Raw genomic sequence first — 14,579 nt, forward strand, 5'->3', positions numbered from 1 at the left:
ATAAAAATAAATAAAATAAAGGTATTGTGTCCTACTACAACTAAAAAATTGAATATTAAAAAAAAAAGTTTACTTATGGCCTTGTGCAGTGGTACACGCCTGTATTCCCAGTGGCTTGGGAGGCTGAGGCAGGAGAGTTCAAAGCCAGCCTCAGCAAAAGTGAGGTACTAAGGAACTCAGTGAGACCCTGTCTCTAAATAAAATACAAAATACGGCTGGGGATGTGCCTCAGTGATTGAATGCCCCTGAGTTCAATACCCAGTACCCCCCCCAAAAAAAAATTCACTTATGGATCATGTTTATACCTAAAGATACAGTATAAAATTAAGTAGTCATGTTCTACAAACAGTACTTTAGGGCTGGGGATATAATTCAGTTGGTAGAGTTCCTACCCCACATGCATGAGGCCCTGGGTTCAATTCCCAGCACTACCAAAAAAAAAAAAAAAAAAAAAAGTAGTTTACTAAGATCTCTAAAATTTTATGTGCCATTATAAATCCGTTATATCTAAAGGCCTACAGACTGTTTTATATATAATAGTATGTCCATTTCTAAAAAAAAATTCCCCCAAATTAATATCATAATATGTAGTTCTAAATTAGTAAAAATTTGTATTAACATAAAATACAAAGTAGATTTTTATTTAAGTATTGTTGAAAATGTAGTCATTTTTTACTTATGTATATATGTATATATACATATATATGTTATATGAAGTAGAAAAAAATAAAATGTTTCCCAGCTGTGTGTTTTGTTTTATAACACCTTGTCCTGTATTACTTGATATTTTAACAAGTATCAGGCACTCTCTAACAAATGTACAATTTTTTTCTAAAGGAAATATTAAGAAATTTTTATTAGTGAAATTTTTGTTGTAAATAATTCATAGATTTTACATATATCTTTAATAGTTGTAAATCAGATAAAATATTTTGGGCTGGGAATGTAGCTCACTAGAGCACTTGTCTAGCATGTATTCAAGTCCTTGGGTTTGAGCCCCAGCACCACACACACACACACACACACAAACACAAACACACAATTTATTTATGTCCATAAAATAGCAAATGCCTACTAACTATCAGCAAATTATTGTATTTTCCTTTCTGCAGTTAACCTGGAAGAGTTAACTGCTGTCTTCAAAATGATAACATGGTTATCTCTTGGTATGTGTTCCTTTAGCAAACTTATTCATCAGGAAATATCCAGCACTTTGAAATCAAGCCTGCACATTAGCAAGGTATCAGGCCCATCTTTCTCCCTTTCCCCAATCCCTCCAAAAAAAAAAAAAGTTTATTTAATTAATTTATTTAGTTTTTGGGTGCTGGGGATTGAACACAGGACCTGTACTTGCTAGGCAAGCACTCTACCATTGAGCTATACCTTCAGCCCCCAGAAAGTTTATTTTAAACTAGGAAAAATGTAGAAAAGGGGGTTTAGGAAAACAGACTAAAAACACCAGAAACATAAAGCTTCTAGAATTTAAAACAATAAATAGTAAGGAAAAATGTATGACTATGGAAGTAGCAATTGTAAGATAAGCATTTGTCATGCTTAGAAATTTGTGAGGTCAATCCTTTGTTACAGTGTGTTTTTTGGTGTTCATAGTGTTGACTCTTGGAATCTTCCCCCAAAAGCTTAGAGGTCAGGACCAGGTCAGGGATATTTCAGACTACCTCTATCAAAAAACAGTTTAATTTTTTAAAATTATCATTGCTTTAAGATGTGCATAGAATTGGGGGTATAGCCCAGTGGTAAAATGCTTGCATCACATGGGTTCAATCCCCAGACACCCGAATCCACCCAAAAAAAGATTTACATAAAAAGTTCACTTGGGATGGGGTTGTGGCTCAATGATAAAATGCTCACCTAGCACGTGTGAAGCCCTGGGTTCAATCCTCTGCACCACATAAAAATAAATAAAATAAAGGTATTGTGTCCTACTACAACTAAAAAATTGAATATTAAAAAAAAAAGTTTACTTATGGCCTTGTGCAGTGGTACACGCCTGTATTCCCAGTGGCTTGGGAGGCTGAGGCAGGAGAGTTCAAAGCCAGCCTCAGCAAAAGTGAGGTACTAAGGAACTCAGTGAGACCCTGTCTCTAAATAAAATACAAAATACGGCTGGGGGTGTGCCTCAGTGATTGAATGCCCCTGAGTTCAATACCCAGTACCCCCCCCAAAAAAAAATTCACTTATGGATCATGTTTATACCTAAAGATACAGTATAAAATTAAGTAGTCATGTTCTACAAACAGTACTTTAGGGCTGGGGATATAATTCAGTTGGTAGAGTTCCTACCCCACATGCATGAGGCCCTGGGTTCAATTCCCAGCACTACCAAAAAAAAAAAAAAAAAAAAAAAAGTAGTTTACTAAGATCTCTAAAATTTTATGTGCCATTATAAATCCGTTATATCTAAAGGCCTACAGACTGTTTTATATATAATAGTATGTCCATTTCTAAAAAAAAATTCCCCCAAATTAATATCATAATATGTAGTTCTAAATTAGTAAAAATTTGTATTAACATAAAATACAAAGTAGATTTTTATTTAAGTATTGTTGAAAATGTAGTCATTTTTTACTTCTTACTTTTTTTGACAGTTCTGGGGATCGAACCCAGGGACACTCTACCATTGGGTTATATCCCCAGCCACCTCTCACCCTTTTTCTTGTCTTATTTTGAGACAAGAGTCTCTCAAATTTGCCCAAACTGGCCTTGAATTTGCTATTCTTCTATCTTAGCCCTTCTAGTTTCTGGGATGACAGGCAATGCACCCCTGTACTTGGCTTAAAATTTTTGATGTAATAAAACATTGAGCCCGGCATGGTGGTGCGAGGCAGGAGGATCACAAGTCCAAAGCTAGCCTCAGCAATTTAGCAAGACCCTAAACAACTTAGTGGGACCCTCTCTCAAAATAAAAAGTAAAAAGGGCTGGGGTATACCTCAGTGATAGAGTCCTTACCTAGAATGCCCGAGGTCCTGGGTTCAATCCCTAGCACTGGGGGAAAATTTTGAATAAAATAAAAACAGTATTTTTCGTATTCCACAAAACTAGTTGAGTATTTTTAAATGATAGTTATTTGGTTTTTACATTATTATTAGTGCACATTTTAGCTATTCTATGTCTTCAGGAACTTGTGACACTTTTGTTTTTAAAATAAAACCTTACTCCAAGCTGCATACAGTGGTGCATGCCTGTAATCCAAGCTATTCAGGAGCCTGAGGCAGGAGGATCACAAGTTCAAGGCCTGCCTGGGCAACTTAGTGAGACTGTCTAAAAATTTTAAGAGGGCTAGTGATATAGCGTAGGGTACACTGTCACTGGGTTCAATCCTCAGTACTATTAAAAAAAATATTTGGGGCTGGGGTTGTGGCTTAGCGGTAGAGCGCTCGCCTCACATGTGGGAGACCCTGGGTTCGAGCCTCAGCACCACATAAAAATAAATAAGTGAAATAAAGCTATTGTATCCAACTACAGCTAAAAAATAAATATTAAAAAATATTAAAACTTTTTCCTATAATAGATGTTATTGAGCAATTCTTATTAAAAACAAAACAAGGAAAAAAGAAAACTTGGTGAAGAATTTACATGGATGAAGTGAAATTATACAAAGAGATGTTATTGGGAGAAATTTGTCATCTGATGATAAAGGAGAAATAAAACAAATGATATCTGCTTTCCATATAATAAGGATTATTATATGAAAGCATGTTGAATTTTGTTCTATTGTATAATAGAGCTTTTATGTAATTAATTCTCCAGGTAAAGTATCTTAAATTATAAATATCATTTGATGAGACAACAATATATTTTATAATCCTATGCACAGTTACCTGCCATGATAATTAGTTTCTCCAGTAAAAGTATTCTTGTTTATGATGATGGTCATAGGTGGTAAATCCCTCATATTTGATCTTCCAAATGGGACTTAGCAAAATCTTAACCTAATACAAATTCATTTTCAAAGGATGTACCGATGAGGACCTGAAGAATGAAATGTTGCAGTTGGTACCTTGAGTGAAGGCACAATATATAGTCAAGTATTTATTGACTCCTTACATGTGCCAGGTAGTGAACTAGGTGAGGAGTATAATAACACGCAAAGAAGAGAGCACTTTAATCAGCTTATATTACTGAGGAAGACAACCAATTTATATCACAAACAAATTGTAAAACAATTGCAACAAATAAAAAAAGATTTGTGGTGGTAAGAGAATATATAATGGAGGAATTAAAAAGAAACCTTCCTTTTCCGAGACAGTGATGCTTAATCTGAAATCATGGGAATAAATAAAAGTTACCTGGACAAGGAAGGTAGGGAGGACTACTCCATTTAGAAGGATTAGCAAGTGAATGGAAGAAAATGAAAGCCACTTTGGCTAAAGTTCCATAATTAATGAAATTGAACACATATTTCAGCTTCATCTGACATTATAGGTATATGCTTGCTTTGTCAAAGCTTTTGATTAGAAATATAGAACCAGAACTCTGTGTTTTTAATACTAAGCACCAAAATATGCAGTTCTACTCTAATATACACCCAACAAAATGTCCTGAGAGACATGTAACAAGAATGTGCATAGTAAACCAGGGTGGTGGCACATACCTGTAATCCTAGAGTCTTGGAGGCCGAGGCAGAAGAACTGGCAAGTTCCATGCCAGTCTGGGCAACTTAGTAAGATCCTATCTCAAAACAAATAGGGCTGGGGATATAAGTCGTAGAGTGTTCCTGGTTAAAAAAAGTTTTTTGTTTTTTTTTTTAAATTTGTCTAGCCATGCGCGGTGGTGCATGACTATAATACCAGTGACTCAGGAGGCCAGGGCAATAGGATCACAAGTTCAAAGCCAGCCTCAGCAACCAAGGGAGGCCCTAAGCAATTTAGTAAGACCCTATCTCTAAATAAAATATTAATAAGGGCTTGGGATGTGGCTCAGTGGTTAAGTGCCACTAGGTTCAATTCACAGAACCAAAAAAAAAAAAAAAAAAATTCACTAGAAGCCCCACTCAGTGGCTTCCACCTCTGTCTTTTTGGACAAAACTGAATCACCTGACCACCTCTTGCTACAAGAGTATGGGGAGATATTTTAAACAGTGTGCATTTCTGCCCTGAACAGAGTCAAAGTTCTGTTGGTAAGAAAGAATGGATTCATATAGTAATTGCTAGTCATATATAGATATTTGTTGAGCACTTGAAGTAAGGGTAGTGCAAATGAGGAACTAATTTCCAATTTTAAGTTTGAAGGACTATATATGGCTACTTGCTACCATATTAGGTCAGTAAGTGTTCATATTGAGATGATTCATAATTGTTAACCATTCACTACCATTCATAACCAAAATTAGAAACCCAAATTGAAAAATTGTCATATTTCCTGGGCATAGTGGCACACACCTGTAATCCCAGCAGCTCAAGAAGCTGAGTCAGGAGGACCTCAAGTTCAAAGCCAGCCTTAGCAAAAGCAAGGTGCTAAGAAACTCAGTGAGACCCTGTTTTTTGTGTTTACACAGGAGGGCTGGAAATGTGGCTCAGTGGCCAAGTGCCCCTGAGTTCAATCCCTGGTACAAAAATAAGAAAAATTGTTGTATATTTACATAATATATTATATAACTACACATAATAATAATTACTATAACTACACATAATAATAATTTGCTACAGTTACCTCAGAAATGTGAGATATAGCAAAAGTAGCCAGACAAAAAGAATATATAATTTTTCTATTTATGTGAAGTCCAAAACAAGATATTAGTTACCCTTGAGTGAGAAGGAAGTAACTGACAGATGGTAAAAGGATTTGGGCTTCTAGGATGTTAGTGTGTTCTGTTTCTTAATCTGGATGCTAATTAATTGGTACATTTAGTTTTGCAAAAATGTATTAAAGTGAACCCTTACGATATGTACGCTTTTAAAATATAAATATATATTTTTCAATTGTAGTTGGACACAACACCTTTATTTTTATATGGTGCTGAGAATTGAACCCAGGGCCTCACACGTGCTAGGCAAGTGCTCTGCGGCTGAGCCACAATCCCAGCCACCCCCGACATGTACACCTTTCTAAATAGATGTTTCAAGTAAAAGTTGTAAGTTGGAAAATTCAGACTGAGATGTCAACAAAGTATTGATAAACTTCTTAACATCCATTTAAATGTTCTAAATGTTCATATTCTAAAACTGAAAGAATATATCAATGAGTTATAGTCTAGACCATGATTTAAACCATCCTGAAATGTCTTTTTTTTTTTTAAAGGGTCCATGGCTTTTATTTTGTTTATTTACTTTTATGTGGTGCTGAGGATCGAACCCAGGGCCTCACACGTGCTAGGCAAGCACGCTACCACTGAGCCATAACCCCAGCCCCCTGAAATGTCTTGATGGTGTGAAAGAATTAAAACAAATTTTTCTAGAATGAAAAATGACTTATTCCAAGTAATGTGAATATTGAGTGCTAACAGTTATCAAAAACTTAGTGTTTAAAGTGCAAAATGCACATTTCACACACATGTTCACTTAAAACTCAAAGCTGAAACAAAGATTTGTAATCATCAATGAAAAATTTAGGAGGAAATATGTATCAGCTTCAACAATAAAGAATTTGAAATGGGGCTGGGGATGTGGCTCAAGCGGTAGTGCGCTCGCCTGGCATGCTTGAGGCCCGGGTTCGATCCTCAGCACCACATACAAACAAAGATGTTGTGTATGCCAAAAACTAAAAAATAAATATTAAAAAATTTTTAAAAAAGAATTTGAAATGAAGATTTATAATATTTTACCCAAGAGTTTTGTTTCTACTGGTATTGAATCCAGAGGCCCTCTACTACTGAACCGCACTCCCAGTCCTAATTTTTTTTTTTTTCTTAAAAAACGGGGTCTTGCTGAATTGTCAAGGCTGACCTCAAAATTGTTAACATTCCAAGTCCCTGGGATTAAAAGCATATGCCAGGGCTGGGATTGTGGCTCAGTGGTGGAGCTCTCACCTAGCATGGGCGGGACCCAGGTTCTATCCTCAGCACCACATAAAAATAAAGGCATTGTGTTGTGTATATCTACACCTAAAAAATAAATATTTTTTTTAAAAAAGCATATGCCACCACATTGAAACTGTGTTTCAGTTGAGCAAACAACTTTTTGGGGGGGTGAGGAGTACACTTGTGATTGAACTCAAGGGCACTCAACCACTGAGTCTCATCCCCAACCCTTTTTTGTATTTTATTTAAAGACAGGGTCTCACTGAGTTGCTTAGTGCCTTGCTTTTGCTGAGGCTGGCTTTAAACTAGAGGTCTTCCTGCTTCTGCATCCTGAATTGCCGAGATTACAGGCATGTGCCACCGTGCCTGGCAAGCAAACAATACTTTTAAAGGTTCATTTAAATAGTTAATACCACCTACCTTATTGTTAATATTAAATACAATCAAGGTTTTTCAGGCATTGAATATTTGTTAATACAGACTAAATGCAAATTAAATTTAGTCTTATTTACAAGACATCTATTTGACAAAATGTTTCAGATCATTTATAGCAAAGTTACAATTATTAACACATAAAAGTATCTTAATAATTAGTTAAAAGGCAAAATATTATGATTTACAATCGATTAATGACTTTCATTGATGCTGAGAAGGTAACAATCTGGGAATAAAAATATCAGCCTTTTTTATAGGTATCTACAAAAAATAATTCCACTAAGAAATATATACTATCTTTGTTGGGCTGGCATGGTATTGCAGACCTATATAATTCCAGCAACTCAGAAGAGTAAGGCAGGAGGATCACAAATTTGAGGCAAGCCTCAGCAACCTAGCGAGATCCTATTTCAAAAAATAGGCCTGGGGATATAGCTTAATAGTTGAGTGCACTGGGTTCAATCCTCAGTATTGTGGGAAAAATATATATATTTTTTGGATTTTTAACGGATGGTTCTGGGGAGGAAATCTGGAATTTCAACTAAGGTTTTAGAAAGATTTCTAAATGTTTTAATTTTGCCCAAAACCACAAAATTTGACTATCTCTAAATAATAACAATAAAATATGAGTGAATTATCTTCAGTGTTTTCCCAGTAAACTATTTACTATCATAAATTGATGATAACAATTTAAAATTTTCTCTGAGGGGCTGGGAATACAGCTCAGTTGGCAAAGTGTTTGCCTCACATGCTCAAAGCCCTGGGTTCAGTACCCAGCACCACAAAAAAAAAAAAAAAAAAAAAAAATTCTCTGAGGAAGTCATATATCTGAAGAGCTCAAAATTGTGATAATAATTAGAACTTTTGTGCAGCCTGTAGTGGTAAAGCAACTTAGAAACATATCAAGCTTTGTATATTTTCTTCATTAGAAAATTTGAAGTTAAAGCAAACATTTAGAATATGAAAATATTGTTAGAAATATTTTAGGGTACTGGGTGTCGTGGCACAATCTGTAATCCCATCTACTCAGGAATCCAAGGCAGGAGTATGGCAAATTTCTAGTCCAGACTGGACAATTTAGCAAGACCACATCTCAAAAAATAAAAGGGACTGGAGATATAGCTCAGTGATAGCATGCTCCTGAATTCAATCCCCAGTATTTTGGGGGAGATAAAGAAAATTTTTAATGAAAAATCAATTATGAAAAATATTTCAGGGAATAGGATATAGTCCAGTTGAAGAGTACCTTCCTAGGAAGTACAAGGCCCTGGATTCAATCCCCAGCAAGCAATCCCCTGCAAACAAACAAAAACACAAGTTTTTTTGGTGTTAACAAAAACAGTATTTTTAAGTCTTATAAATTTATAAAAACTAAAGTGATTGAACCTATAAAACTAAAAGCATTAAAAAACAATTTAAACTGAGGAAATAGAGTAAGCCATTTGAAGTAAAATATAGAGCTAAATCCGAGGGAAACTTATTTAGTAATTGTATTATATCATTTTGATATATTTCCTTTCTGTGATGAGTAATTTCATTTATAAACTTGATTGGGCCATAAGTTGCCCAGATATTTGGTCTAACATTGGGTATTAGTTGTTTCTGTGAAGGTGATTTTGGATGAAATTAGCATTTAAATTGATATAGACTGAGAAAAGTAGATTGCCCTCTCCAATGTGGGTAGCCCTCATTGAATCAGTTGAAGACTTGAATAGACCAAAACAGGCTGAGTTTCCTCCACCAGAGAGAATTCCTCCTGCCTGACGACTGCCTACAAACTGGGACATTTATTTTTTTCTGTTTTGAACTCAAACTAAAACATCAATTCTTCCCGGATCTCTAGCCTGTCAATCTTGAGACTGGAACTCCACCATCACTTCTCCTTGGTCATCACTTGCCAGTTTACCTGAAAACCAAGAGATCTGTCAGCCTCTATAATCACTCTATAATAAATCTTTTTTTAATGTATAATATAAATCCTGTGGATTCTGTTTCTTTGGAGTCACTAATATTCTTTTTTCCTATATATAGTCTTAACACATGGACATTTTATAAGTATTCTTTAGTGCATTTTATATAAAGATAAAAAGTATCCTTTAGTGTTTGTTGACTTTCAGAAAACTATATGAGAGAAAATAGAACTCACTTAAAAATGAGGTAACATGGATATAAAATTACATTCCCCTCAACCTTTTAAGATATTACAAAAATAAATAAAATTGGGCTGAAGTTATGGCTCAGTGATGGAGTGCTTGGCTTGCACATGTAAGGCAGTGGGTTCAATCCTCAGCACCACATAAAATAAATAAAATAAAGGTATTGCGTCCATCTTCAAATAAAAATGATATATAAATAAAATTAAGTTGCTGGGCACAGTGGCACACACCTGTAAATCCCAGCAGCTTGGGAGGCTGAGGCAGGAGGATCATGAGTTCGAAGCTAGCCTCAGCAAAAGCAAGGTGCTGAGCAACTCAATGAAACTCTGTCTCTAAATAAAATACAAAATAGGGCTGAGGATGTGGCTCAGTGGTAGAGTGCCCCTGAGGTCAGTCCCTGGTACAAAAAAAACCAACTAAGTTTTCGTATATAGTAATTATGTGTAAAGCATAGGGAATACAAGGCTTTCTGTAACAGGTTAGCATATTATAAATAATTTGTCACAGAATATGGTTGCCTAAAAGCTTAGTTTAACTCACCTATGAGCACTTTTTGGCCAGTTACTATTCTTCAGACCTGGATGTGGATTGACCAACACCCAGTAGGATTTCACACATTCTGGTGAATTGGTCCTGTAAGTGTCAATGTAGTCTTAGTCAACACAGGTGCTGATGACTCTTTTAGATCTGGTGTTTTTCATTTCCATGCATTTTGATAGAATTTTACTACATGTGCACATATTTTTAAGTAATGTATGTAGAATTGTTTTGCATGTTTTAAAATTTTATGTCAAAGGTATCTATGGATTCTGCATCTTTCGTCTGTGGAGATAAAAATAGCTATAAATTTATAAATTATTCATTTCTACTGCTGTCATAAATATCATTTTTTGTTATTTATTTATTCTGTAGTGGATGAAACATTAAGGTTGTTGCCAGATATCTGCTCTTATATACAGTGTAGCTATGAACATTCTTTTTTAATATTTATTTTTTAGTTGTACTTGGACACAATACCTTAATTTTATTTATTTATTTTTATGAGGGACTGAGGATTGAACCCAGGGCCTAGCATGTGCTAGGCAAGTGCTCTACCACTGAGCCACAACCCCAGCCCGAACTATTCTTTTGCATACCACTTTGTGCACACAAGTAACATTTATTTTAATGGGAAATTAATCTAGAAATAAAATCAGTGGGTTCTAGGGAGTGCACATCACATTATCTACTTCAATATAAGTGGCAAAATTGCTTTCCAAAAGAAGTTCTTACCAAAAAGTTTATTTTGCTTCACCAATCTAAAACCAATGTGTGGCAATCAGAATTCTTAACTGGATAAACACTGATCATATTAACTGGATTGTTAGGCAGGCTTACCAGAAATCTATTTCCATGAAGGCCTGAAACCTGAAAATCCTTTTAGTGCTAAACTCATCCTAGTAGGAGCCAGGTATAGCAACTTTGGTGCAGTTGCAAACCATTTGTCTTCCAGGAGAAAAACAATTCTCTATTATTTGGATTCATTCCCAGGCCAACAGTACACACCCTGCTGCCCTCCTTCCCAGATAGAAAACAGGATATGACACTAAAGCCAAAGACCTCAATAGGGATTTTAGATCATATAGAGTAGGCTTCCTTGTCAACCCTTTTATCTTTAAATATTTATGCTAAAAGGATAGGCCTGGAGCCAGACTGTCCAGCTTCCAATCTTAGCCTCACCAGTTAACTAGTAGATCTCTGGCAAGTTATTTAACTTCTTCTGAGCCTCAAAACAGTATATGAGAATAATAAAATTTGCTATTTCATAAGAGGTGTAATGAAAATTTAATGTTAAAATGTATATGAATGCATGTGGGTATGCACACATATGTAGTTATAAATACATCTATTTTCAAGTTCTGTCTACCCATTGGATAATTCTATTTTTGCTTTTTTTGGGGGGGTGGGGGCGAGGGAATACCAGGGTTTGAACTCAGGACACTCAACCTTTGAGCCACATCCCCAGCCCTATTTTGTATTTTATTAGAGACAGGGTCTCACTGAGTTGCTTAACGCCGCACTAAATTGCTGAGGGTGGCACACGCCTATACTCCCAGAGGCTGGGGAGGCTGAGGAAGGAGGATTGCAAATTCAAAGCCAGCCTTAGCAAAAGTGAGGCGCTAAGCAACTCAGACCCTGTCTCTAAATAAAATACAGAATAGGGCTGGGAATATGACTCAGTAGTCTAGTGCTCCTAAATTCAATCCCCATTCCCCCCAAAAAATAAATAAATAAAGATGAGCCCAACATTACTGTTTTGTGCCATGTTAAAGGCCACAGGGAGACTGGTACAGTAGTTGCACACCTGTAATCCCAGCTACCTGGGAGACTGAGGCAGGACTGCAGTTCAAGGCCAGCGTGGGCAAATTAGCGAGACCCTGCCTCAAAATAAAAAGGGCTAGGGATGTAGCTCAGTGGTAGATTGCCCCTAGGTTCAATATATATATATATATATATATATATATATATATATATATTTTTTTTTTTTTTTTTTTTTTAACTCAGGGCACTCAACCACTGAGCCACATCTCCAGCCCTATTTTGTATTTTATTAGAGACAGGATCTCACTGAGTTGCTTAATGCCTCACTAAATTGCTGAGGACGGCACACGCCTATACTCCCAGAGGCTGGGGAGGCTGAGGAAGGAGGATCGGAAATTCAAAGCCAGCCTTAGCAAAAGTGAGGCGCTAAGCATATATTTTATATATACATAAAATCGACAGGAACCTGTTTGAAGGGACTCTCGCTGACTAAATCTGAATGATTTGAGCAACAAAATTAATAAAAATCAAAGGAATATGTGCTATTGAGTAAAGAATAAGACTGTGTTGAGATAGAGTGAGCACAAGGGAGTGAGTGAGCAGGGACTGCAAATATAGTAAAATAACAATTGGTGAATCTGGGTGAAAGATATCCACAATAACTCTTAGTACTATTTTTGCAAATTTTCTGTCTGAAATTAAACCAAAGAAAAACATGTAAATTTTTAAAATATATGTAAAATAACTTAGAATGCTGCCTGGCACATAAGTGTGTGTGTGATGTTGTTATTAAGATAGAGTGGAAGACTATGTTTGGTGTGGATATTAGAAGATGAATGTAAAGAACATAAAGGTAGGTGACATTTTCCTTAGATTTTCATAAGTCCTTGTGATAGTTAAGTGTCTAACATAACCTGGATATATGTTTTTTTTACTTCAAAAAATATAAAAGCATGTGATCTTAAAAGTGGAAGGTAAAAAATAGCTTTTTATTTAAAAAGAATGGGAAGATGTTGTAGGCAGATCATAAGCACACCATCTGGTTAGCTCAAGAGAAATCCTCAGAGCTCAGATTTCACATTTTTATCAGCCATGCATGGTCTAAGATAAACCTCCCTACGCTAAAAATATAGAACAGTATTTGTTCTGCTATTCATAAATTAGTTGAAAATGTCACTCAACTGCAATACCCATTTATCTTATCTGAGAATCAGAATACATTGTGGTTTATATCTCCCAAGTTCAAATGTTCAATGACATGTAGGACAAGTAATCATGTAAGAAATGGGCAAGGTTGGCACAGTAGTAGTATCTCAAAAACTGAATAAACTTTAGATCTTTAAAAAATATGATCATATGGGCTGGGGATGTGGCTCAAGCGGTGGCGCACTCGCCTGGCGTGCGTACAGCCCGAGTTCGATCCTCAGCACCACATACAAACAAAGATGTTGTGTCCGCTGAGAACTAAAAAAATAAATAAATATTAAAAAAATTCTCTCTCTCTCTCTCCCACTCTCTCTTTAAAAAAAAAAAATATGATCACACTCAGTGATTCTCAGCAAGGGACAATTTTCCCCCCAGGGGACATTTCACAATATCTGAAGACATTGTCACAACTGAGGAGGGAGGTGTCATTGGCATCGGTAGAAACCAAGAATGCTGCTAAATATGCCATGGTGGGACTGGGAATGTAACTTAGTGGTAGAGCATTTCACTAGCACATAAGCCCTGGGTTCCAACCCCAGTCCTCCAAACGAACAAATGTCCTTACAATGCATAGTACACCCACAACGAAGAATTATCCAAAATGTCAGCAATACCAAAGTTAAGAAACCTTACATTAAATAACATGTTTTTAAATTTTCAAGGATAGAGCTACTAGGAATAGAATAATGTCTCTAGCCCTGTCTTTATACAGAATATTACCAACTTGCCTAGTGCCTGATGCATAATATGTACTCAGTGTGTATTTGTTTAATCAATCATTGAAAAACTAGTGTTCATCTTACTGGATGAGTATTGTTAAGTTTTTCCCTTCATATATATGCACTAAAATGGGACCAGAACCTTCTACCTGCACCATCCCTATTCTGCCCTTGTCTCAAAATATGGCAAAAGAACGACTAGAGATTTTTTTTTTGGGGGGAGGGGTACTGTGGATTGAATCCACAGCCTTGTGCATGCAAGCCAAGCACTCTACCAACTGAGCTATATCCCCAGCCTTAAATAGATTTTTATGTAAGATTATAGACAATCAATTTTGTGTGGTGGAGCATACTTCTAATCCTATCTACTCGAGAGGCTGAGACAGAAGGATCAAAAGTTCAAGGCTAGCTTCAGCAATTTAGTGAGACCCTGTCTCAAAATAAAAAATAAAAAGGGCTGGGGGTGTAGCTCAGTGGTAAAGCACCCCTAGGTTTAATTCCTATACTGAAATAAAACACAGAATACAAACTAGGTTACAGGAAAGTGAATCAAAATATTTGAAAGGAAACAAATTTGGCTTTTTTTATTTTTTGTAGATGGTCACAATTCCTTTATTTTTATTTATTTTTATGTGGTGCTGAGGATTGAACCCAGGGCCTCATACATGCTTGGCAAGCGCTCTGCCACTGAGCTACAACTGCAGCCCACATTTGGCTTTTAGTATGCAGAATTTTTAATGTAATAAAGATATTTGTTAGATTATCTCTTTAAAAAATCCAAACTG

The sequence above is a fragment of the Urocitellus parryii genome, chromosome 12 (genome assembly GCF_045843805.1).
Source record: "Urocitellus parryii isolate mUroPar1 chromosome 12, mUroPar1.hap1, whole genome shotgun sequence".
Classification (NCBI taxonomy): Eukaryota; Metazoa; Chordata; class Mammalia; order Rodentia; family Sciuridae; genus Urocitellus; species Urocitellus parryii.